We start from the raw sequence: 25,060 nt of genomic DNA on the forward strand, positions 1-25,060 counted from the left end.
ACACAGAAAACAACCAGGAATGATGTACAATCCTTTGGAAATTGATGACCCCTCAATATGAACAACATCTAGCATGTTGTAGTAACCAGAAATGCTTGCTTTATCAAAATTGGGTACTGTTTCAGGCCACATTTCCAAATATACTTCTGCCTATGTGCAGTCCAGTACAGTGAAATAAAATCAGGGTTTTCAGATGAGTATCCTGGGTTTAAGTGTTGGCCCTCATGCTAGACAGGCCATAGAAAAGTCTTTTTACTTCTTTAAGGCCTCAGTCTGTTCATCTGTAAGTTAGGGATCAGTAGTAGTACCTGTATTACAGTTATTGTGGTTATTAAATATAGTAATTTTTTTCTAAAAGAAGTTCTTGATTGTATATAAATTGCTATACAAAAAAATTTTAGCACCAAGTAAGTACCATACTAAGTACTAATAATTCAGAGATAAATAAAATATGGACTTTGTCCTCAAGAAACTTATAGGCTGTTTTGAGAAATACTGATAATTAACTGTAAAACAAGGCATGATAAATGGTAACAACTTGTTATGAAGATCCAAAAGAGGGAGAGATTAATTAGGAAAGTAGGCAGATGAATGAGTCATAAAGATAACAAATAAGATGTTCCATATGAACTGTAAAGAATGACTAGAAATGTGTTGAATCAGCTGAAATTAAGGCAAGCTCATCATGAACTAAAGTTAGGAGATGGGCCAAAGTACTTGGAGAATAGTGAGATGGCCTTGTGTCTAGAGTAGGGGGTACATGGTAACAAAAAGTGGGAGACAAGTTCTCAGAATGAGGTTGTGCCTGATTTTAAAAGATATTGATGTGAAGAGTCAGGACCATGTTTGTTGGCCATGTGGGGCCATCAGAGCTTTTTGAGCAAGAGAGAAAATAATATCACCTTGGTTTTAGGAAAATTAATTTTTTGAAGACAGTATAAATGACAAATTGAAAAACCCAAATTGGGTATATTAGTAAGGATTATTTTTGGGCTCTAACCTGGATGAGGGATGATGTGACACTGGACAGAGCAAGAGATTGGGGCAGGGTTGTTTCAAGAGAATGGATGAATTGGAGAGCCATCTCAGAGGAAAATGAGATACACTTCATAACTGATTGTATATAGAAAGTGAAAGACGTCAAAGATGACTCGAGGCTTCCACCAGGGGAACTGTGTGGATAGTAGTGCCATTAACCAAGACAATGCCCAGACAGAGAGATGTGCTTTGGAAAACGGAAGGGAATGAGTTCAATTTGGGGTAAGTTGAGTTTGACAAGCCAGCAGGATATCCAGATGGAAATGCCCAGAAGGCTGGGCACAGATGCAAAGTGAACAATTTACTTTGCCATTCTTTCCTCCACTGCAAAATGGATGGGATATTGCTTGCCACTTCTCTCCAAGGACCGTGGAGAGGATTAATGAGGCAGTGTTCACATTTATTCCACACTGAGGATCAGTGAGAGCTTGGCAAAATATTACGTTGAGTCCCATTATGTTAACTTGGAAACAAAGCAGCTTTGATATGAAAGCCACTGAAGAAGGAGAATGCAAACTACAAGGCCACTTTGTAGAATATAATTGTACTTCAGGCAGCCAGTCCAAGTACTGCCTTGATGTGGGTGAGCATTAACCTGTTTCCAGCTGAAGGCAAAGAAAGTGAAGCAGCCTTCCTGTTGTCTGCATTTTCTTTTTGAGTTCCTTCCCAAAGTCACCAGGACTCAGCCCAGATGTGAGCTCAGGAATTAGTTAAATAGAAACCTTACAACACTTTCTAGTGAAACTCATCTCACAATTTCTCCCATCATCAATAACACTGATTTCTGAAGCAAGCTACTGTTAGCTGCCTCTGTCCTATATAAAAGTAACTTTGTTTTATAAATAAGTTCCACAAATAAGTGATATCATATGATATTTGTCTTTCTCTGTCTGATTTACTTCACTTAGTATGATCTCTAGGTCCATCAATGTTGTTTGTGAATGGCATTATTTCATTCTCTTTTATGGCTGAGTAATGTTAGAAAAAAAATTTTATGGTTACCAAAGGGGCAAAAGGGGTATTGGATTAAGAGATACACACTACTACACATAAAATAGATAAAAAAAATAAGGACTTACTGTATAGCACAGGGAACTATATTCAATATCTTACAATAACCTAAATTTAATGGAAAAGAATCTGAAAAAGAATATATATTCTTTACACCTGAAACTAACACAACATTGTAAATCAACTATACTTCAATAAAAAAAATTGAAAAAGAAAAAGTAACTTTGTGTTGGCTCATATGCCAATGATTAACTGGCAACACCGAGGTCACCAGGTAACATATGCTTGAGACCACTGCCAAGCCAGCAACTCATATCTGACATGTTCCTTCTAAAATGTGGACTCAGGCAGAGAATTATGCCTATTCATAAAATGGAACATTCCAGAATATCTCAAAACCTTTTAATTTATAAATTTTATTTCCTCTTCCTACACTTCAGAGAGGGCAGAGAAACAAAACACAGAATGAAAGATATATGATACAATAGAAAGAACATGTTCTTTGAGGGTTCTGACAGATCTGATTTCCAATTTGCCATTTACTGTGTCCCCTTGGTTCTGGTCTTTCTGGGCCTCAATGTCCTTAGTTGTAAACTGCAGTGTCATAAGGATTGAATTCTTGCCACTTGTTATCTCTGCGACCTAGTGCAGATTACTGAGACTCTTTCTGCTTCAGTTTTCTCTTCCATCAAATGAGGATAATGTTACCTGCCATAGTTTATGTAAGAGTTGGATGAAATAAAGTTAGTCTTTAGCTTTGGTTCTGACACATAGTTATTTCTAAATAAATGGCAGCTGTTATACTGGTGGCAGTGGTACTTCTGCTGCTGATGTGATAATATGAAGCAGATGGCTCATTAAAGGTCCTCAATAAATGTAAATTTAACTATGGAGTGTGAGTAGGGATATCACTATAAGTAGCTCCCATGTGGTTCAGGTTACAATATACATCAGTGGTCATTTTATTTAATTTTAATTTTTTTTTTTTTGAGGAACAAGAGCCCAGTGTTTTTATTTGATCATTTCTTGCATTTGAAGTACTCCTCGATGGCATCCTTGGCCTGAGCCTCTTTGCCACAGCCCTTAACCACCACACAACTGCAACCAACCGCTTTATGGGTTTTCCCTCTCTGTCAGTTTTACAGAGGCCTACCCATCCCCCTAGTTTCTTGTTGTCATCAACCTTAATCAGGTTGATTTGGTGCTCAGCACAAAGGGCCTCCACCAACTTGACATACATAGGCTCATCACAGTTGGATGCAAGCACGCAGAGATGGGCTTGACGCTTGTCTAAGCCTTTGGCAGCTTCGCATATTCAACGTGCTAGGCCATCGTGGATGAGGTTGGTCTTCAGCACCTCTTGCAGAGCAGGATTAACGTCCATTACACCTCCAGCAGTAGTGCCTTCCTCGGCCCTGGTGGTGGGTTATGGGTGGAGCCGAATCTTAAGTGCACCCGAGCCTCAGTCTCTGCACGACTCCGCGGCGTTAGTGGTCATTTTAAATAGGAATAGAAATCACCAAAGGACAGCCTTGGGTGGATAAAAGTATATTACCTGCTTTGCCTTGGCTTTCAATGAGGAAACCTAATAAGTTGGATATTTTTTTTAAATACTAAAATAAAATAAAATAAAACTTTGGAATTTAAAAAGTAGTTATGGTAGAGCCAATTTCTTCATCTTCAGTGGTGGTTTCCCAGCTGCTCATAGTGAAGGTCTTCAAAGCAGGCCCAAGGAGCCTCTCTTGGCCTCATCCTAAGAAAACCTCTGTATATGAGATGTAAATGATGTTGGGGATATCCTGAGTAGCTGAGAAAATCAGCAGAGATGACAAGATAAAAACAGATGCCTCCCAACTTCGATTCCAGTGGTTTCAGGAACAGGTGGAGACATCTATGAAAGTCAGAAACACTTTCTTTTGCAACAATTTTCCTCTCTTTACTAGAAAAATAGGTGGTTTCTTGTCTAGTATTGTATTTGTTGCCATGTTGGCACTTTAGAATAGCTAAACCTTATATTCCTTAAAAACAAGGTCATTTGAGAAAGATTTAGGAAGTAGGCAAAGATTGCCTCTTTCCTTCCTTTCCTGAAGTTCAGGTTGTTGGAACTAGAACTAACCCTCACTTTTTATCCAGACCTAAGTCCACTACTAATCAGAAGCAGATTTACTAGCTGTTTCTTCTAAAGACTGCTGTTTCTGCACGTACCTAATTTTAGAGGATTCTCAAACATCCCCTGCCATTGCCTTCCCCACCCTATCATCCTGTGCCTCAGAAAAGATCCAGTAATCTGTATGTCCTCAGAAAATAGGAATTTATTGTGTTTCATCCCCCAGAAGTACCTACTATATTTCCTGGAAAAAAGAATAATTGGTCTTAATGATGTCAATTCTGCTTAATCTTTTATTATATATTTCATTAGAATTTGGAAAAGGTAGTTCACATCTCTCTTCCACTGCACCCCTCCCTGCAACCCTTCTAAAGACAGAATTTTAAGCAGGATGGCATCTAGGGAAGAAGTGAAGAAATATACAGTAGAATAAGCCTTTCTCACCACCTCTTTAAGCCCTACCATGGGCACCATGATTTAGTCCATCTCTTTATAGGACCTGTGTTGGTTATATGAAAACAAAAACTAAGCACTTCCCTGGTGGTCCAGTGGTTAAGAATCTGCCTTCCAATGCAGGGGACATGGGTTCGAACTCTGGTCAGGGACCTAAAATCCCACATGCTGCAGGGCAACTAAGCCTGTGTGCCTCAACTGCTGAACCCACACACTCTAGAGCCCATGTGCCACAACTAGAGAGAAGCCCACTCACCACAATGAAAGATCCCATAGGCCGCAACTAATACCTGACGCAGCCAGATAGATAGAATTGATTTTTTAAATACTTTTTAAAAATAAATTTATTTATTTATTTCTGTATTTATTTTTGGCTACTTTGGGTCTTCGTTGTTGCGTGCAGGCTTTCTCTAGTTGCAGTGAGCGAGGGCTACTCTTCATTGTGGTGTGCAGGCTTCTCATTGCGGTGGCTTCTCTTGTTGCGGAGCATGGGGTCTAGGCACGCAGGCTTCAGTAGTTGTGGCACGTGGGCTTCAGTAGTTGTGGCTTGTGGGCTCTAGAACGCAGGCTCAGTAGTTGTGATACATGGGCTTAGTTGCTCTGTGGCACGTGGGATCTTCCAGGTCCAGGACTCAAACCCGTGTCCCCTGCATTGGCAGGTGGATTCTTAACTACTGCACCACCAGGAAAACCCCAGAATTGATTTTTTTTAAAAAAGAAAATAAAAACTATACATAACAACAGCAATGACTATAATTCCGCCAAACAAATTAGTTTCAAACACCCTAATACAAGTTGTTGGATTTGTGAATGGTAAGGAACCTGCAACGGAAACAGGAAAATTTATATTAGACTCAAAATCAGTCTCATATTTAGGATGTGCTTTTTGTTATATATTTCCTGAAAGCGATTCTTCCACGCAGGATGTCAAATTCTTCCATTAACTAACCTGTTGCCTTGCTGAATAGAGGAGTGAAATAAACATTTAGAAATGTTTATTTTGATTTCCATTGTTAGCACCAAAGTTTCAAGGTTAAGATGCTGCCTTTTATTTTTGTACAATGTTGCTATTAAAGTTGTTGCACTTTCAAAGGTGACTGTGCAGTTGGCCAACTAACTGCTGTGGAGGTATAACTTTTACCAGTTACACTGAGAATTAATATTTTCACACAGAATTTTGTTCTAAAGAATATCAATGTTAGAAATGATTTGTAAAACTATAAATTCAGTTGACTGACTTCATTAAAATATTGCTGCCAAACTCTAGATATCATAGAAACAAAATAAAGAAGGATTATTATCAAAGGTGAAAGTGCCTGCAAAGAGCAAGAAGTATGCAAATACTAGTGTATTATCATAATGTTCCTCAAAGAGAAATGTATTATAAATTTTTTTCCATACCTGGTCCCAAACATGGATTTTTAATGTAGGTTAAGCAAAAGTCATATGCAATAAAACCATTATGATAAGGATTACAACAATAAAAAACATGAAAATAAATGAAAGTCATGTATCATTTAGGGTTAAGAATATAATCTTAAAGTGAGAAATTAAGTCTTATAACTGATTAGAAATTGTAGTGTTGAGATTCATGGCAGCCAAAGAAAAGAGGAAATCATTTGCTCAGGAGACACAATTTTACCTAGCATTAAACTCTAAGGGGAACTTAAAATTTTTTCTTTATACAAAGAACATTTAACTAGCTATTAAGCAATGAATTAAATAGCTGTTTTACAAAAGATATGGAAACTATATTCATGTAACTGAGTTTTACACAAATTTACAACAAAAATAATTGCCAAGAAAATAGTAAAATCATATTTCCATTAAGAGTTTCCACCTGGCTCTAAAACAATGCAATCCACAGGTGCTGTTTTATTTTTATTTTATTTTATTTTATTTTATTTTTTGCCGTACGCAGGCCTCTCACTGTTGTGGCCTCTCCCGCTGTGGAGCACAGGCTCCGGACGCACAGGCTCAGCAGCCATGGCTCACGGGCCTAGCCGCTCCACGGCATGTGGGATCTTCCCGGACCGGGGCATGAACCTGTGTCCCCTGAATCAGCAGGCGGACTCTCAACCACTGCACCACTAGGGAAGCCCCCACAGGTGCTGTTTTAGATAGCTTAATTGATAACAGGGGAAAAAAGCTCTCAACAAAAGAGGTCACCACTTTACGTTTGAAACAAAAAGTTTAATGGATTATCTGGTAAGGAAGAGAGATCTGTATGAACAGAGCTCAGTATTACTGATCAAAGCAAGTTGCTGATCTTATACAGGGTTTGGGGAAGCAGAGATTTTGGGGACTGTTAGACTTTCAGAACTCGGAATGACTCAGAATTAGTTGATCTTTAGTAGTTATGGAAGTGTCTCTAAAAGTGGAAGCATTTCAAGCAGTAGAAGTGTCTCTAAAAGTCAGTCATAGTGAGGCTATTGCTGATTGCCTGGCCTTCAGCCAAGTGACGATGTTCCCAGTGGTTAGCTTTCAGAAGTGTAGTTAAAGAAGCAAATTTACAGGGATTGATTGAGATGGATTATGACCAACTTTTTTGAGTTTGAAGTACAAGAAGTTTTTCTTCTCAGAGCAGAGAATCTAGAAATGGATCATTATTTCTCCCCAACTTAACTTGGATAGGATTTTTAAGAAGTTCATTAGTAGTCAATTTGGATTTTAGTTCTTACTGAGTCCCTGAATAACAGATGTTATATGTTTGAGAGGAAATCAACATAACTTTGGAAACCAGGTGTGTAGGTAATAAAGTTAACATATTGTTATAAAAAGTGAAGAATCTACATTGTTACTTTTCTATATGCCAGCAGTGAACAATAGGAATTTGAAATTAAAGATACAAGCATTTGCCTTAGTGCCAAAAAATAATAATACTTGGGCATAAGGGTAAAAAAAGAAGTACAAGGTTTATATTAGGAAACCAAAAAACTGATAAAAGAAATTAAACAAAAAAATGTACACAAGTGGAGAGATATTCCATGTTCATGGATAGAAAAAGTCAATATTTTTAGAATTTCAGATCTTCCCAACTTGATTTATAGAGTCAACAGAATCCCAATCAAAATCAACCCCTTATATAGCTACTAGGAAAATTAAAAGACAAAAGTAGTAAAATCATCTATATCCACAATAAGTAGTTAAAGGAAACAAAAAAATGTAAAATATGATATCAGAACATTAAATATACAGGAAGGGGAGTAAAAATGCAGGGTTGTTAAAATACCTTCAAACTAAAGAAATCAGTAACTTTAATCATGTATATAACAGTAACACAAACCAAAAATCTGTAATAGATACACATGCAAAAAGAGAAAGGAATCCAAATATAACACTAAAAATTGTCAGCAAATCATAAGGGGGTAGAGAGTAAAAGAAGAAGAAAAGAACAACTGGAAAAACAACCAAAAAAATGGAAATAAGTACATACTTATCAATAATTACTTTAAATGTAAATGAACCAAATGTTCCAATCAAAAGACACTGAATGGCTGAATGAATACAAAAACAAGGTCCACATGTATGCCACCTACAGAGGATTCACTTCAGATCTAAAGACACACACACACTGAAAGTGAGGGGATGGAAAAAGTATAAATGGGAAATAGAAAGAAAACCATGATAGCAATTTAATATCAGACGAAATAGACTTTAAAATGAAGACTGTAATAAGAGACAAAGAAAGACATTATAAAATGATCAGGGGAGCAATCCAAGAACATATATCAATTGTAAATATATATGCACCCAACAAAGGAGCACCTAAACACATAAAACAAATATTAACAGACATAAAGGCAGAAAGTGACAGTAAAACAATAATGGTAGAGGACTTTAACACCCCACTTACATCAATGGACAGATGATCCAGCGAGAAAATGCTGGCCTTAAATGACATTAGACCAGCTGTACTTAACAGATATAGAGAGAGAACATTCCATACAAAGCAGCAAAACACACATTCGTTTCAAGTGCACATGGAACATTCTCCAGTGTAGATCACATGCCAGACCACAAAACAGGTATCAATAAATTTAAGAGGATTGAAATCATATCAAGAATCTTTTCTGACCAAACACTATGAGAATAGATATCAACTGCAAGAAAAAAAATAGCAAAAGACACAAACACGTGGAGGCTAAACTATATGCTACTAAACAGGCAATGGGTTACTTAAGAAATCAAAAAACACATGGAGACAAAAGAAAAGGAAAACCCAACGATCCAAAGTCTATGGGACAGGAGGAGACCTTCAAGATGGTGGAGGAATAAGACATGGAGGTCACCTTCCTCCCAACAAATACATCACAAATACATCTACATGTGGAACAACTTCTAGAGAACATGTACTGAATGCTGGCAGAAGACCTCAGACTTCCCAAAAGGCAAGAAACTCCCCCACGTACCTGGGTAGGGCAAAAGGAAAAAGAAAAGACAAAAGAATAGGGGTGGGACCTGCACCTCTGGGAGGGAGCTGCGAAGGAGGAAAAGCTTCCACACATTATGAAGCCCCTTCACTGGTGGAGACGGGGGGTGGGCAGGGGCAGAGGGAAGCTTCGGAGCCACAGAGGAGAGCATAGCAACAGGGGTGTAGAAGCCAATGTGGAGAGATTCCCGCACAGAAGATCAGTACTGACCAGCACTCACCAGCCTGAGAGGCTTGTTTGCTCACCTGCCAGGGCAGGTGGGGACTGGGAGCTGAGGCTCCAGCTTCGGAGGTCAGATCCCAGGGAGAGGACTGGGTTTGGCTGTGTGAACACAGCCTGAAGGGGGCTAGTGCGCCACAGCTAGCCAAGAGGGAGTCCAGGAAAAAGTCTGGAACTGCCTAAGAGGCAAGAGACCATTGTTTCGGGGTATGCTTGGAGAGGGGATTCAGAGCACTGCCTAAACGAGCTCCAGAGACCAGAGATAGGGATGAAACACTTAGGCTGCTGCTGCAGCCACCAAGAAGCCTGTGTGCAAGCACAGGTCACTATCCACACCTCCCCTCCTAGCAGCCTGTGCAGCCCATCACTGCCAGGGTCCCGTGAAACAGGGACACATTCCCCGGGAGAACACCTGGCATGCCTCATGCTGTTACAACGTCACACGAGCCTCTGCCGCCAGAGGCTTGCCCCGCATTCCATAACCCTCCCTCCCACCAGCCTGAGTAAGCCAGAGCCCCCTAATCAGCTGCCACTTTAACCCTGTCCTGTCTGAGCGAAGAACAGATGCCATCAGGCAAGCTACATGCAGAGGTGGGGCCAAATCCAAAGCTGAACCCCAGGAGCTGTGTGAACAAAGAAGAGAAAGGGAAATCTCTCCCAGAAGCCTAAGGAGCAGTGGATTAAATCTTCACAATCAACTTGATGTACCCTACATCTCTGGAATACCTGAATAGAGAACAAATCATCCCAAAATTGAGGTGGTTTACTTTGGGGGCAACGGTAGACTTGGGGCTTGTTTTCTGAATCTAATTTGTTTCTGGTTTTATGTTTATCTTAGTTTAGTATTTAGAGTTTATTATCATTGGTAGATTTGTTTGCTGATTTGTTTGCTCTCTTCCTTTTCATTTTTTTATATATAGTTATATATATATTTTCCTTTTTCTCTTTTTGTGAGTGTGCATGTGTGTGCTTCTTTGTGTGATTTTGTCTGTATAGCTTTGCTTTTACATTTGTCCTAACGTTCTGTTTATACTTTTTTGGGGGGGGGGTATAGTTTTTAGCACTTGTTATGATTGGTGGATTTCTTTTTTGGTTTGGTTGCTCTCTTCTTTCTTTCTTTCTTTCTTTTTAAATTACTTTTTAATATTTTTTAATTTTTAATAACTTTTTTATTTTAATAACTTGTATTTTATTTTTTCTTTCTTTCTCCCATTTCTTTTCAGTGGTGTGGCTAACGGGGTCTTGGTGCTCCACCCGGGTGTCAGGCCTGTGCCTCTGAGGTGGGAGAGCCAAGTTCAGGACACTGGTCCACCAGAGACCTCCTGGCTCCACGTAATATCAAACGGTGAAAGCTCTCCCAGAGATCTCCATCTCATTGCTAAGACCCAACTCCACTCAACGACGAGCAAGCTACAGTGCTGAACACCCTATGCCAAACAACTAGCAAGACAGGAACACAACCACACCCATTAGCAGAGAGGTTGGCTAAAATCATAATAAAGTCACAGGCACACCAAAACACACCACTGGACGTGATTCTTCCCACCAGAAAGGCAAGATCCAAACTCATCCACCAGAACACAGGGACCAGTCCCCTCCACAAGGAAGCCTACACAACCCACTGAACCAACCTTAGGCATTGGGGGCAGACACCAACAACAATAGGAACTACGAGCCTGCAGCCTTCAAAAAGAAGATCTTAAACACAGTAACTTAAAATGAGAAGACAAAGAAATACACAGGAGATGAAGGGGCAAGGTAAAAACCCATCAGACCAAACAAATGAAGAGGAAATAGGCAGTCTATATGAAAAAGAATTCAGAATAATGATAGTAAAGATGATCCAAAATCCTGGAAATAAAATGGAGAAAACACAAGAAACGTTTAACAAGGACTTAGAAGAACTAAAGAGCAAACAAACAAGGATGAATAACACAATAAATGGATTTAAAAATAGTCTAGAAGGAATCAATAGCAGAATAACTGAGGAAGAAGAACAGAGAAGTGACCTGGAAGATAAAATAGTGGAAATAACTACCACAGAGCAGAATAAAGAATAAAGAATGAAAAGAATTGACAACAGTCTCAGAGACTTCTGGAACAACACTAAATGCACCAATATTCGAATTATAGTGTTCCCAGAAGAAGAGAAAAAGAAAGGAACTGAGAAAATATTTGAAGAGATTATAGTTGAAAACTACCTTAATATGTGAAAGGAAATAATCAAGTCCAGGAAGTGCAGAGATAAATCCAGGAGAAAAACGCCAAGACACATATTAATCAAACTATCAAAAATTAAATACAAAGAAAAAAATATTAAAAGCAGCAAGGGAAAAACAACAAATAACATACAAGGGAATCCCAGTAAGTTTAACAGCTGATCTTTCAGCAGAAACTGCAAGCCAGAAGGGAGTCACAGGACATATTTAAAGTGATGAAAGGGAAGAATCTACAACCAAGATTACTCTACCCGGCAAGGATCTCATTCAGATTCAACAGAGAAATTAAAACCTTTACAGACAAGCAAAAGTTAAGAGAATTCAGCACTACCAAACCACCTTTACAACAAATGCTAAAGGAACTTTTAGGCAGGAAACACAACAGAAGGAAAAGAACTACAATAACAAACGCAAAACAATTAAGAAAATGGTAATAGGAACATATATATCAATAACTACCTTAAATGTAAATGGATTAAATGCTCCCACCAAAAGACATAGACTGGCTGAATGGAAACAAAACCAAGACCCATATACATGCTATCTACAAGAGACCCACTTCAGACCTAGGGACACATACAAACTGAAAGTGAGGGGACAGAAAAAGATATTCTATGCAAATTGAAATCCAAAGAAATCTGGAGTAGCAATTCTCATATCAGACAAAATAGACTTTAAAATAAAGACTATTACAAGAGACAAAGAAGGATACTACATAATGATCAAGGGATAAATCCAAGAAGAAGATATAACGATTGTAAATATTTATGTACCCAACATAGGAGCACCTCAATACATAAGGCAAATGCTAACAGCCATAAAAGGGGAAATCGACAGTAACACAATCATAGTAGGGGACTTTAACACCCCACTTTCATCAATGGACAGATCATCCACAAAGAATTAAATAAGGAAACACAAGCTTTAAATGATACATTAAAGAAGATGTACTTAATTGATATTTATAGGACATTCCATCCAAAAACAACAGAATACACATTATTCTCAAGTGCTCATGGAACATTCTCCAGGATAGATCATATCTTGGGTCACAAATCTAGCCTTGGTAAATTTCAAAAAGAAAATTGAAATCATATCAAGTACCTTTTCCGACCACAATGCTATGAGACTAAATATCAATTACAGGAAAAAATATGTAAAAAATACAAATACATGCAGGCTAAACAATACAATACTAAATAACCAAGAGATCACTGAAGAAATCAAAGAGGTAATCAGAAAATACCTAGAAACAAATGACAATGAAAATTAAATGAACCAAAATCTATGGGATGCAGCAAAAGCAGTTCTAAGAGGGAAGTTTAAAGCAATACAATCCTACCTCAAGAAACAAGAAATATCTCAAATAAAGAACCTAAACATACACCTAAAGCAATTAGAGAAAGAAGGAAAAAAAAAAAAAAAAAAGGGAACACTCTTGCACTGTTGGTGGGAATGTAAATTGATACAGCCACTATGGACAACAGTATGGAGGTTCCTTAAAAAACTAAAACTAGAACTACCATATGACCCAGCAATCCCACTACTGGGCATATACCCTGAGAAAACCATAATTGAAAAAGAGTCATGTACCACAATGTCCATTGCAGCTCTATTTACAATAGCCAGGACATGGAAGCAATGTAAGTGTCCATCAACAGATGAATGGATGAAGAAAATGTGGTGCATATATACAATGGAATATTACTCGGCCTTAAAAAAAATGAAATTGAGTTATTTGTAGTGAGGTGGATGGACCTAGAGTCCATCATACAGAGCGAAGTAAGTCAGAAAGAGAAAAACAAATATCATATGCTAACAAATATATACAGAATCTTAAAAAAAATGATTCTGATGAACATTGGGGCAGGACAGGAATAAAGACGTAGATGTAGAGAATGGATTGAGGACATGGGGAGGGGCAAGGGGAAGCTGGGACAAAGTGAGAGAGTGGCATGGACATATATACACTACCAAATGTAAAATAGAAAGCTAGTGGGAAGCAGCCACATTGCACAGGGAGATCAGCTCGGTGCTTTGTGTCCACCTAAATGGGTGGGATAGGGAGGGTGGGAGGGAGATGCACGAGGGAGGAGATATGGGGATATATGTATATGTATACCTGATTCACTTTGTTATAAAGCATAAACCAACACACCATTGTAACGCAATTATACTCCAATAAAGATGTTAAAAAGAAAAAAAACTACATCTATGGGACACTGCAAAATCAGTTTTAAGAGGGAAGTTTAAAGCGATACAAGCATACCTGAGTAAAAAAGAAAAATCTTAAATAAAAAAACTAACCTTACACCTAAAAAATAGAAATGATCAATGAAACTAAAGCTGGTTCTTTGAAAAGATAAAGTCAATAAACCGTTAGCCAGACTCATCAAGAGAGAGGGTTCTTATGAATAAAATCAGAAATGAAAAAGGAAAAGTAACAACTAACAGCACAGATATACAAAGGGTCACAAAATATCACTATGAATAATTATACACTAATAAAATGAACAACCTAGAAGAAGTGGACTCATTCCTAGAAATGAACAATCTCCCAAGACTGAATCAGGAATGAACAGAAAATATGGACAGACCAAGTACCAGTAATGAAATTAAATCAATAATTTTAAAACTCCCAAGCAGCGGAAGTCCAGGACCAGATGACTTCAAAGGTGAATCCTACCAAACATTTAAAGAAGAGTTAAAACTTATCCTTCTCAAACTATCCCAAAAAATTGCAGAGGAAGGAATACTTCTGAACTCATTCTATGAGGTCAGCATCACCCTGATATTAAAATCAGACAAAGACATCATAAAAAAAGAAAATTTCAGGCCAATATCGCTGATGAATATAGATGCAAAAATCCTAAACAACATATTAGCAAATCAATTCCAACAGTACATTAAAAGGATCATACACCATGATCAAATGGAATTTATCCCAGGGATGCAAGGATTTTTCAACATTCACAAATCAATCAATATGATACACCATATTAACAAACTGAAGAATAAAAACCATACAATCATTGCAATAGATGCAGAAAAAGATTTTGACAAAATTCGACATCCATTCATGATAAAAACTCTTGACAAATTGGGTACAGAAGGAACATACCTAACATAATAAAGGCCATGTATGACAAGCCCACAGCTAACATCATACTCAATGGTAAAAAGTTGACATTATTTCCTCTAAGATCAGGAACAAGACAAGGATGCCCACTCCCACCACTTTTATCCAACATAGTATTGGAAATCCTAGATGCAGAAATCACACAAGAAAAAGAAATAAAAAGCATCCAAATTAGAAAGGAAGAAGTAAAACTGTCATTTTTTGCAGATGACATGGTACTGTACATAGAAAATCCTAAAGATACCACCAAAAAACTACTAGAACTCATCAATGAATTTTGTAAGGTTGCAGGATACAAAGTTAATATATAGAAATTCTTTGTGTTTCTATACACTAAGAACAAACAATCAGAAAGAGAAATTAAGAAAACAATCACATTTATAATTGCAGCAAAAAGAATAAAATACTTAGAAACAAATCTAACTAAGGAGGGCAAAGATCTATACTCAGAAAACTTTATGACAAAAAAAAAAATTGAAGATGGTGCAAGCAAATGAAAAGATATACCATGCTTTTAGGTTGGAAGAATTAATATTGTTAAAATTACCATATTACCCAAGGTAATCTACAGACACAATTCAACTCTTCTCAAAATAACAATGGCATTTTTCACAGAACTAGAACAAATAATTCTAAAGTTTGCATGGAAACACAAAAGACCCTGAATAGCCAAAGCAATCTTGAGAAAGAAAAACAAAATTGGAAGAATCAGGCTCCCTGACTTCAGACTATACTACAAAGCTACATTAATCAGAACCAGTACAAAAACATGCACATAGGTCAATGGAACAGAATAGAAAACCCTGAAATAAAGTCATACTTATATGGGCAATTAATCTACAACAAAGGAGGCAAGAATATACAAAGGGGAAAAGACAGCCTCTCCAATAAGTGATATCAAGAAAATTGGACAGCTACATGCAAAGAATCAAACTGGACTACTCTCTCATACCATGCACAAAAATAAATTCAAAATGGATTAAACACTTAAATATAAGACCTGAAACCATAAAAGTTTTAAAAGGAAACAGGCAGTACACTCTTTAACATTGTTCTTAGTAATATTTGTTTGGATATGTCTCCTCAGGCAAGGGAAACAAAAGCAAAAATAAACAAATGGAACTAAATCAAGTTAAAAACCTTTTGCACAGCGAAGGAAACTATCAACAAAATGAAAAGACCACCTACTGAATAGAGAAGATATGTGCAAATAATATACCCAATAATGGGCTAATATTCAAAATATACAAACAACGTATACAATTCAACACCAAACAAAGAAATAATATGATTAATAAATGGTCAGAGGACCATAATAGACGTTTTTCCAAAGAAGACATACAATGGCCAACAGGCACATGAAAAGATGCTCAGCAACGCTAATCATCAGGAAAATGCAAATCAAAACCACAGTGAGATATCACCTCATACCTATCAGAATGGCCATTAACAAAAAGACAACAAATTACAAGTGTTGACAAGGATGTGGAGAAAAGGGAACACTCATGCACTGTTGGTGGGAATGTAAATTGGTGCAGCCACTATGGAAAACAGTACAGAGGTACCTCAAAAAATTAAAAATAGATCTACCATATAACCCAGCAATTCAATATTATATATATATATAAAATATTACTATATGTATTCTATGTATAGAGAGAGAATATTAATATTACTCAGCCATAAAAAGATAATTATTACCATTTGCAAAAGCATGGATGGACCTAGAGGGTATTGTGCTGAGTGAAATAAGTAAGGCAAAGACAAATATTATATGATTTCACTTATATGTGGAATCTAAAAAAAAAAACCAAATGGACAAATATAACAAAATAGAATCATAGATAAAGAGAACAAACGGTGGTTGTCAGAGGGGAGAGGGTGAGGGGAGGAGAGAAGTATCTAAGGGAGATTAAGAGGTACAAACTTTTGATTACAAAATAAATGTGTCAAGGTACAATGTAGGGAATATAGTCAATAATAATATAATATATTTGTATGGTGACAGATGGTAACTAGACTTAACACAGTGATTATTTTGAAATGTATAAAAATATTGAATCACTATGTTGTGTGCCAGGAGCCAACACAGTGTTGTAGGTCAGTTATACTTCAAAAACAAACAAATAAACAAAGAACTCATAGAAAAGGAGATCAGATCTGTGGTTACCAGAGGCAGAGGGTGGGGGTAGGGGAAATTGGATGAAGGTGGTCAAAAGAAAAAAACTTCCAGTTATAAGATAAATAAGTACTAGGGATCTAATGTACAACATGATAAAGATAATTGATTATATTTCAATTACATGTGAAATTTGCTGAGAGTAAATCCTAAAAGTTCACATCACAAGGAAAAAACCTTTTTTCTATTTTTTTAATTTGATATCTATATGAATGATGGTCACTAAAGTTATTGTAGTAATAGCTTCAGGATGGTGTAAGTCAAATCATTTTGCTGTACATCCTAAACTTATACAGTGCTGTATATCAATTATATCTCAATATCTCAACAAAACAGGAACTAAAAAAAAACTTCTACTCTGTGAAAGGCACTGTTAAAAGAATTAAAAGACAAGTAACAGACTGGGAGAAAAATATTGTAAGATACATTATTTGACAAAGGATCCTAAAATATGAAAAGAACTCTTAAAATTCAACCATATGGAAACAAAGAACCTAATCTAAGAAATGGACAAAAGATATGAACAGGCATCTCACCAAAGAATATGTACCAATGGCCAACAAGCATATGAAAAGATGTTCAATAACATAAGTCATTAGGGAAATGCAAATTAAAACTACAACATGAATGCCAATCCACGTTTGGATTTGGTTAAAATCCAAAACACTGACAACATCAAATTCTGGTGAGGCTGTGGAGCACCAGGAACTCTCATTTATTGCTTGTGAATATAAAATGATACAGTCCATTTGGAAGACAGTTGGGCAGTTTCTTACAAAACTAAACATACTCTTACCATATGATATTGCAATCACTCTCCTTGGTATTTACACAAAAACCTACACCCAGATGTTTACAGCAACTCTATTTATAACAGCCCAAACTTGGAAGAAAGCAAGATGTCCTTAAGTAAGTAAACGGATAAACTGTATACATAATACAATGGAATATTATTCAGCAATAAAAAGAAATGAGCTATCAAATCACAAAAAGACATTAATTAGATCATTAAATGCATATCACTAAGTGAAAGATGACAATCTTTAGAGGCTACATACTGAATTATCTCAACTTTATGACATGCTGGAAAATGCAGACCTATGGAGACAGTTTAAAGATCAGTCGTGCCCAGGGGCTTGGGGGAAGGGCAGGAGGGATGAATAGGTGGAGCACAGGAGATTTTCAGGGCAGTGAAACTATTCTGTATGATACTGTAATGTTGGATACACTACATTATGCATTTGTCAAAATCTATCTAGCTGTATAACACAAAGCGTGAACCCTATTGTAAACTATGGACTTTAGTTTACAAACTATTAACATAGTTTAATACTATGTTATTAAACTATGTTAATAACACTGTATATATCAATAATAGTCAATTGTAACAAATGTACCACACTAATGCAGGATGTTAATAATAGGAGAAACTGGGGAAGGAGAGAGTATGTGGTAACTCTCTATAATTTCAGATCAATTTTTCTGTAAGTCTAAAATTGCTCTAAAATATAAAGTCTATTAATTAAAAAAGAAGTGAAGAATCTAACTTGACTTCTTGCCCAAAGAAAAGGCATTCTATCCCTGCAAGGAAACAAGCTACATGAGTCAAAAGGTCAACAAGTAAGACAAAGCTCTTCTCAGGAAGCAGATTTAGATTTGCTAATATGGTCAAAACCACATAATCTAAACCTCTAAATTATATTTTAAAAAGCCAATAGGACTCTGAGAATAGAAGACTTACCCTTGGTTCTCCTACATGTTCAGCATGTCAACAAACTGCTTTATCCTAAAGCCTTTGCCTTATATCTACCCTCAAGAACTGGGTAAGGGTATATGTTAAAGGAAAGGTAGACCTTGTAAACCATCAGAGATGAAGCAACACTGGGCACATGGCATGCTGGAATATCCTGTCAGGGAGATAGGAAAAAGCAGAGACTGGTGTAAGATTGAGGCTAAGGATGAAATCACTGGGCAGAGAGTACCCTAGTAAAAATTATAAAGTCCCAGATAGTACAAGAAAAGACTAAGCTGGATATTGATACACAAATGGTAGAATAATGTTTTGGGCATCATATGGGGACATAGACTTCTCAATAACAGAAGTGGTCAAGTCAGGTGGGGACCAGAAACCCAGCTCAATTCAGGGAGAGGCTTACTGTGAGAGGAAAGGAGTTGGGGCTCTATTCCTACATACTGGAGTTCTAAGGACAGGCTCAAGACCCATTAGGACCCAGACTAGAAACTAGTTGCCATGGCTTTGGCAGTGTGTCCATCACATGAGTGGAAATGGCGATTGTAGACCCAAGCTCATCAGTTGCTAGGCTTCCCTCCCTCCCTCCAGTTTCACTAGGCATTTTTTGGATATTCCAGACCACAGTCTGGTGGGGAAAAAAGTCCATGATACTCTACAATGTTTTGTTCTCAATGGTTTTGAAATTAAGTGGAACTGAGCCTGCAAGTAATAGACCTCTAGTATATCCTGCAGGTTGAGCAGAGGTAGTCACTTTCTGAAATACCTGACAGGAAGAGTAAGTTCTGAAGTGTTGAAGTGTTTGCTAGAGAGTACCTAACTGTGTGGGACTTCTGCATGGGCAAAAGGTCAGCCCAAGAGCACTGTGAAAGATGGCTCTGCAAAGACTGGAAGGCTGGAAAAAAGGAAGTTATACACCAAGAGACTTCTCTTTAATGTCATCCCTCCCAACATACACTTTCAATTGTTTGCAGACATCCTGACTCTTTTCCTAATGGAACCTGGGATCCCAAGATGTTGGGATTCTGGGATCTCGATATCCACTGTTCTTCTGAATCTCAGTTATTCCAACCTCCCTTCTCAACTACCAAAGCCAGTTCAGAAGGGAGAGTTCAAGGTACATGCTAAACAGGGGCTAAAAGGAGTGTGTGCATGTGTGTATCTGACAAAACATGCATCTCTAACTGAGTATGATCATGTTTTTAAATCATGAATGACTAGAATAGGAAACATAAAACAGCCATTATGTCTTGACAGGTCATTTCCAGGCCACAGGAAGCATTAAAACTAGCGGTTTCAGGTGCCAATCAAGGAGCTTCCCTCCAGAGATGACACATATCAATCAGATTGATGAGTTTTCACAATCATGATATCTTACAGGACCAAAAGCTCACTAAATTATAGATGTATTTCTTCATTCAATTCTATATAAATATTCCCCAAACCAGTGTTAGTGCCTTTCCATGGAGAGCAATCAATATGTGCTTACTTGATTGAATCAAAATGAATTATTTAATTGAATTGGCTCATACAAAGTAAATGCTCAATTAATTTATTTTTTGTATTGATTTAAGGACATCTTCATCTTCAGAACTGACTGTTAGCAATTAAACCAGTCTCTGCACAGCCTTTAATGGGATTACTGCTCCACAAGTTTGACAGTTGTGCCTGTACTAATCAGGAACAAAGCCTTGATATTCAGGTGATTGAATAAGTGATCAATTATTCAGGTAATAAGTGATAAGTTAGGTCAAAAGAGAGGTGATAGAATCTTTGTATCTTTCCATTCATGTGTCAACAAATATTTTTTAGCACCTACAATGTGGCTTATAATTTCATTTCTCCATTGTTAACACAGTTCCTATCAAATTTTTGATATTTTATAAATTGTTGCCAAATGAAGTTATACAAACATTTGTAATTGACTTAGGTCAAAATCATTTTAGTGATTCCCTTATAAGGTTAGGAAAGCATTTAAACAAAGAAAGGGCACTTCAGAACATTATAGGCTAATTCGTTAGCAGATTATGTTAATGCTACTGCCTACAGCTATTCCAGTGGAGTAATTTTTGGTAATTGTGCTTGCATACAACAAAGTAAAAAATTATTGAAATGTAGAAATCCATTAAAGTTTCAGAAAAGCACTAGAAGCCTTTTATATTTTATAGACCATGTAATTCAAAATTAGTTCAGCACTAAATTATTCATGTTCTATATAACTTCACTGAAATACCAAAAAATCTCACCTTGGATACATTTTAATGAGCATTTTCTAATTAAAAAAAATAAAAATATTATCAAAGGCACCAAGTGTATGCTGTGCTAATAAGATGCCACCACATACAAGGATACCTCAGTTAATGAAACTCTGGACACAAAGGTTATTTTTAATAGTAAAGAAAATTGACTAAGTCAAATAAACAACAGTCCTTTTAAATCATGAAAAAGCACTTTGGCATAGTTCATGTGTCTCAGGCCCAGAGACATTCATAAGATGCATCTACGTATAGTTGTACCTGACATAATTACACACACACACACACCAACACACACAGTGTTACAGGTGTGCCAAACAGAGAAAAACTGGGAAGTTTCCAGGGTTCTCATCTTTTCTTTCCCAAAGGAGGTACCCCTCCCCATCACCTTGCATGAATTCTCTAGCTCCTTAAACGCCTACTAGTTAGGTATAACCATATTACTGAGTTCTAGACACTGGAATAAATACCAATGGAAATATTTGCCACTTCAAGACCTGGCCCCTAAAAGCACCCACATATGTTCCTCACTGCCTTTTTCCCTTTTATGGCTAGTTGAAATAGAGATGACCCTCCCACCCCTGCAGAGACCACGGAAGCTACATATTAAAGATGGCAAAGCCTCCATCAACCAAGTTCTTGGAGAGCTACATGCAAGAAGGCCACCATGCCAACATAGGCAAACACCCAGTGCTCTTAGCAAGAAATAAATCTCTTTTGGTTTGACACTGTACACATTGGGATCTATCTGTTATAACAGTTAGCCTCAGCTACCAACATGTAGAGATGTAAATCTAGTCATGCCTCTAGATTTTTTCATAATGGTCATTCTGACCGGCGTGAGGCGATACCTCATTGTAGTTTTGATTTGCGTTTCTCTAATAATTAGCGAGGTTGAGCATCTTTTCATGTGCCTCTTGGCCATGTGTATGTCTTCCTTGGTGAAATGTCTATTTAGGTCTTCTGCCCATTTTTTAATTGGATTGTTTGTTCTTTTGATATTGAGCTCCAAGAGTTGTTTGTATATTTTAGAGATTAATCCTTTGTTATTTCATTTGCAAATATTTTCTCCCATTCTGAGGGTTTTCTTTTTGTCTTGTTTATGGTTTCCTTTGCTGTGCAAAAGCTTTTAAGTTAAGGAAGTCCCATTTGTTTATTTTTGTTTTTATTTCCATTCTTCTAGGAGGTGGGTCAAAAAAGATCTTGCTGTGGTTTATGTAAGAGTGTTTTTCCTCTGTTTTCCTCTAAGAGTTTTATACTGTCTGGCCTTACGTTTAGGTCTTTAATCCAGTTGGAATTTAAAGGTGTGGTGAAAAGGGAACCCTCCTGCAGTGTTGGTGGGAATGCAAATTGATACAACCACTATGGACAACAGTATGGAGGTTTCTTAAAAAACTAAAACTAGAACTACCATATGACCCAGCAATCCCACTATTGGGCATATACCCTGAGAAAACCATAATTCAAAAAGAGACATGTACCATAATGTTCATTGCAGCTCTATTTACAATAGCCAGGACATGGAACCAACCTAAATGTCTGTCGACAGACGAATGGATAAAGATGTGGCACATATATACAATGGAATATTACTCACCCATAAAAAGAAATGAAATTGAGGTATTTGTAGTGAGATGGATGGATCTAAAGTCTGTCATACAGAGTGAAGTAAGTCAGAAAGAGAAAGACAAATACTGTATGCTAACACATATATATGGAATCTAAAGGGAGGGATGGTTCTGATGAACCTAGTAGCAGGACAGGAATAAAGATGCAGATGTAGAGAATGGACTTGAGGACACAGGGTAAGAGGGGGAAGCTGGGGCAAAGTGAGAGTAGCGTCGACATATATACACTACCGAATGTAAAAGAGTTAGCTAGTGGGAAGTAGCAGCATAGCACAGGGAGATCAGCTCAGTGCTTTGCGATGCCCTAGAGGGGTGGGATAGGGAGGGTGGGAAGGGGGCTCAAGAGGGAGGGGATATGGGGACATATGTAGGCATATGGCTGATTCACTTTGGTGTACAACAGAAGCTAACACAGTATTGTGAAGCAATTATATCCCAATAAAGATCTATTAAAAGTAATAACAATAAAATAAATAAATACATAAAGCTAGTCATGTCCACCTGTGTTTAGTGTTCTCTGGGTCTGCTTCCTTAGAGGGAATATTCAAAGAGCTAAAACAGCTCTAGCTACTTGAGATGCTTTTCCCCTGAGCTCTGCAAGTGGATGAACTTATGCCAGATTTAACCTGGATTTTCCCATTGTCAAGTCTAAATACTCCATGTAGACCTCCTCCCCTACATCTTCCCCATTTTCCCTGTCTAAACACAGACCAATCCTCTTTACTCCCATTTCTAATTTAAGCCCATCTTTTTTTCTGCCCTAGGACTTATAGGTATACTTTATACTTTTGACACTTTGGCCATAATTTTCATTATTACCAACAATGTTTTATTTGCCTCATACAACCTGAACAACTGGTAATGTTATATAAAATACTTTTCACCACTTTTGAGCTTGTCTGAAGGAAAATAAGACACTCCTACCTCAGAGTGTGTCCCTGAGTTACACAGTAAGGTAAGTAAAGAAATAAAGTGCAGTGTGCAGCTCTACTGAGAGGAGGGAGTAAGGAGTGGTAGGGGTTAGACAGGGAATCCAGTTGGTTCACTAGCATGACCACTTATCAGCATTCCCTGGTTAGTGATACTTTCATGGTTCTTCTGCTCTCATACATTCTTAAAGATGATAAGCTAACTCAACTAAGCTTTATCAAATAAAAATGTATAGAATATATATTATATGCTGAAAATTATATTAAGGGTCAAAGAGAATACCAAGAAGTAGAGGCAGAGTCCTTTCCCACTAAAAGCATATGGCCTAATTAGAGACACAAGATATACACATTTATGTTACAAGACAGTGAGTGTATGATTAAGTGCCAAAATATATCACGCAGATAATACAGGCCTGAGGTGGGTCAAAGATGGAGGAGATTGGTGTGAAGTGCATCTGTCAAGAGACATTTCAGGAAGTTATAGGAAAGGGATGAAACTTGAACCAGATCTGATTTCTATTTTCCTGTACCCTAAGTGGTTTATTTTTGCCTCTACTCTATTCAACAGCATGCATAATTTGATAAAGTTCCAGGAACTAGAAAGTCTCCCCTCTGTTGACAGATATAGTTTACCTAAAAATGAGGATGTCAGAGATTCAGAGGGTATGAGCTCTACCTGGCTCTTGTCTTCATAATGAGTTCTCCTCTGGGCAAAAGCTATAAAAGAGCACAGCACTTACATATCTGAAACATAATGAAATGACATGTTTTTAAAAGGTCAAGATGCCAGAATACAACATAACTATTGTGTTAAACTCATATTTTTAAAAATCAGCAACCTTAAAGTCTTTGCAGAAAATTACAATTAAATATTAGATAGAATGACATTAAAAACCCTTGAAAAACGTTATGAAAAATGGCATTCTAACAAAATCCAACCCCACCAGAGGTCTAAGGTAAAATTTCTTTCTCTAGCATCTTCCATTCTCAAAGAATTCCCTTTTGGGTTATAAAGTCTGACTTAGCACAATATTTTAGATCCATAACAGCTCAAAGAGTCAAATATAAGGAACCAGGTGGAACTGTAGGTATTACAATCTTTAGCTTACAATTACACATCTATTTGGACTCTACCAAAGTACTTGACTTTGAAAGTATTTCATTTGGTTGGCTGCTTTTAACTCTGAAGTCTTTCTAGTGGAGCCTGACTCCCCTGTAGGACTTTTTGAGAGGCAAAAAGTGACATTTAGAATGCCGTCAACACACTCAGTTTGTGACATATTAGTTGTCAAACCGAAAGCTTGGAGGTTGACCTCTTCAATGGTTTACCAAAAAAAATAGATTATCAAAAACAAATCAAGGACAATGTATATTTTTTAAAGTTTCAGGTTTTAAGTCAAACATTCATCATATTTTAGTTATTATTATTGGTGTTATGTTGTTAATATACTGAAGATTATTTAGTTCTTCATTTAAAATTAAATTACACAAAACTATGCCCCATCTCTACTAATATCCCAAAATATCTCACCCCTTTGCTCCTTCTTGCTGGCACACACATCCCGATAAACTCCTACTTCTAATTCAAGAGTCAGCTAAAAGCATCACCTCCTTTGGGGAGGCTTTCCTAGTCCCTCAGTCAAAATGAGACAGTCTAATATTTGTAGTCACCTGATATTTTGCATATTCCTTCATTT

At 37.1% G+C, this 25,060-nt stretch overlaps 1 pseudogene; it reads right to left on the reverse strand.

Moving 5' to 3' along the window:
• Nucleotides 1-3,068: 3,068 nt before the first annotated feature.
• Nucleotides 3,069-25,060, reverse strand: part of LOC112413414 (40S ribosomal protein S12 pseudogene) — an 84,522-nt pseudogene continuing 62,530 nt past the window's right edge.

Source organism: Neophocaena asiaeorientalis, unplaced genomic scaffold, assembly GCF_003031525.2.
Source record: "Neophocaena asiaeorientalis asiaeorientalis breed wild unplaced genomic scaffold, Neophocaena_asiaeorientalis_V1.1 scaffold198, whole genome shotgun sequence".
Taxonomy (NCBI): Eukaryota; Metazoa; Chordata; class Mammalia; order Artiodactyla; family Phocoenidae; genus Neophocaena; species Neophocaena asiaeorientalis.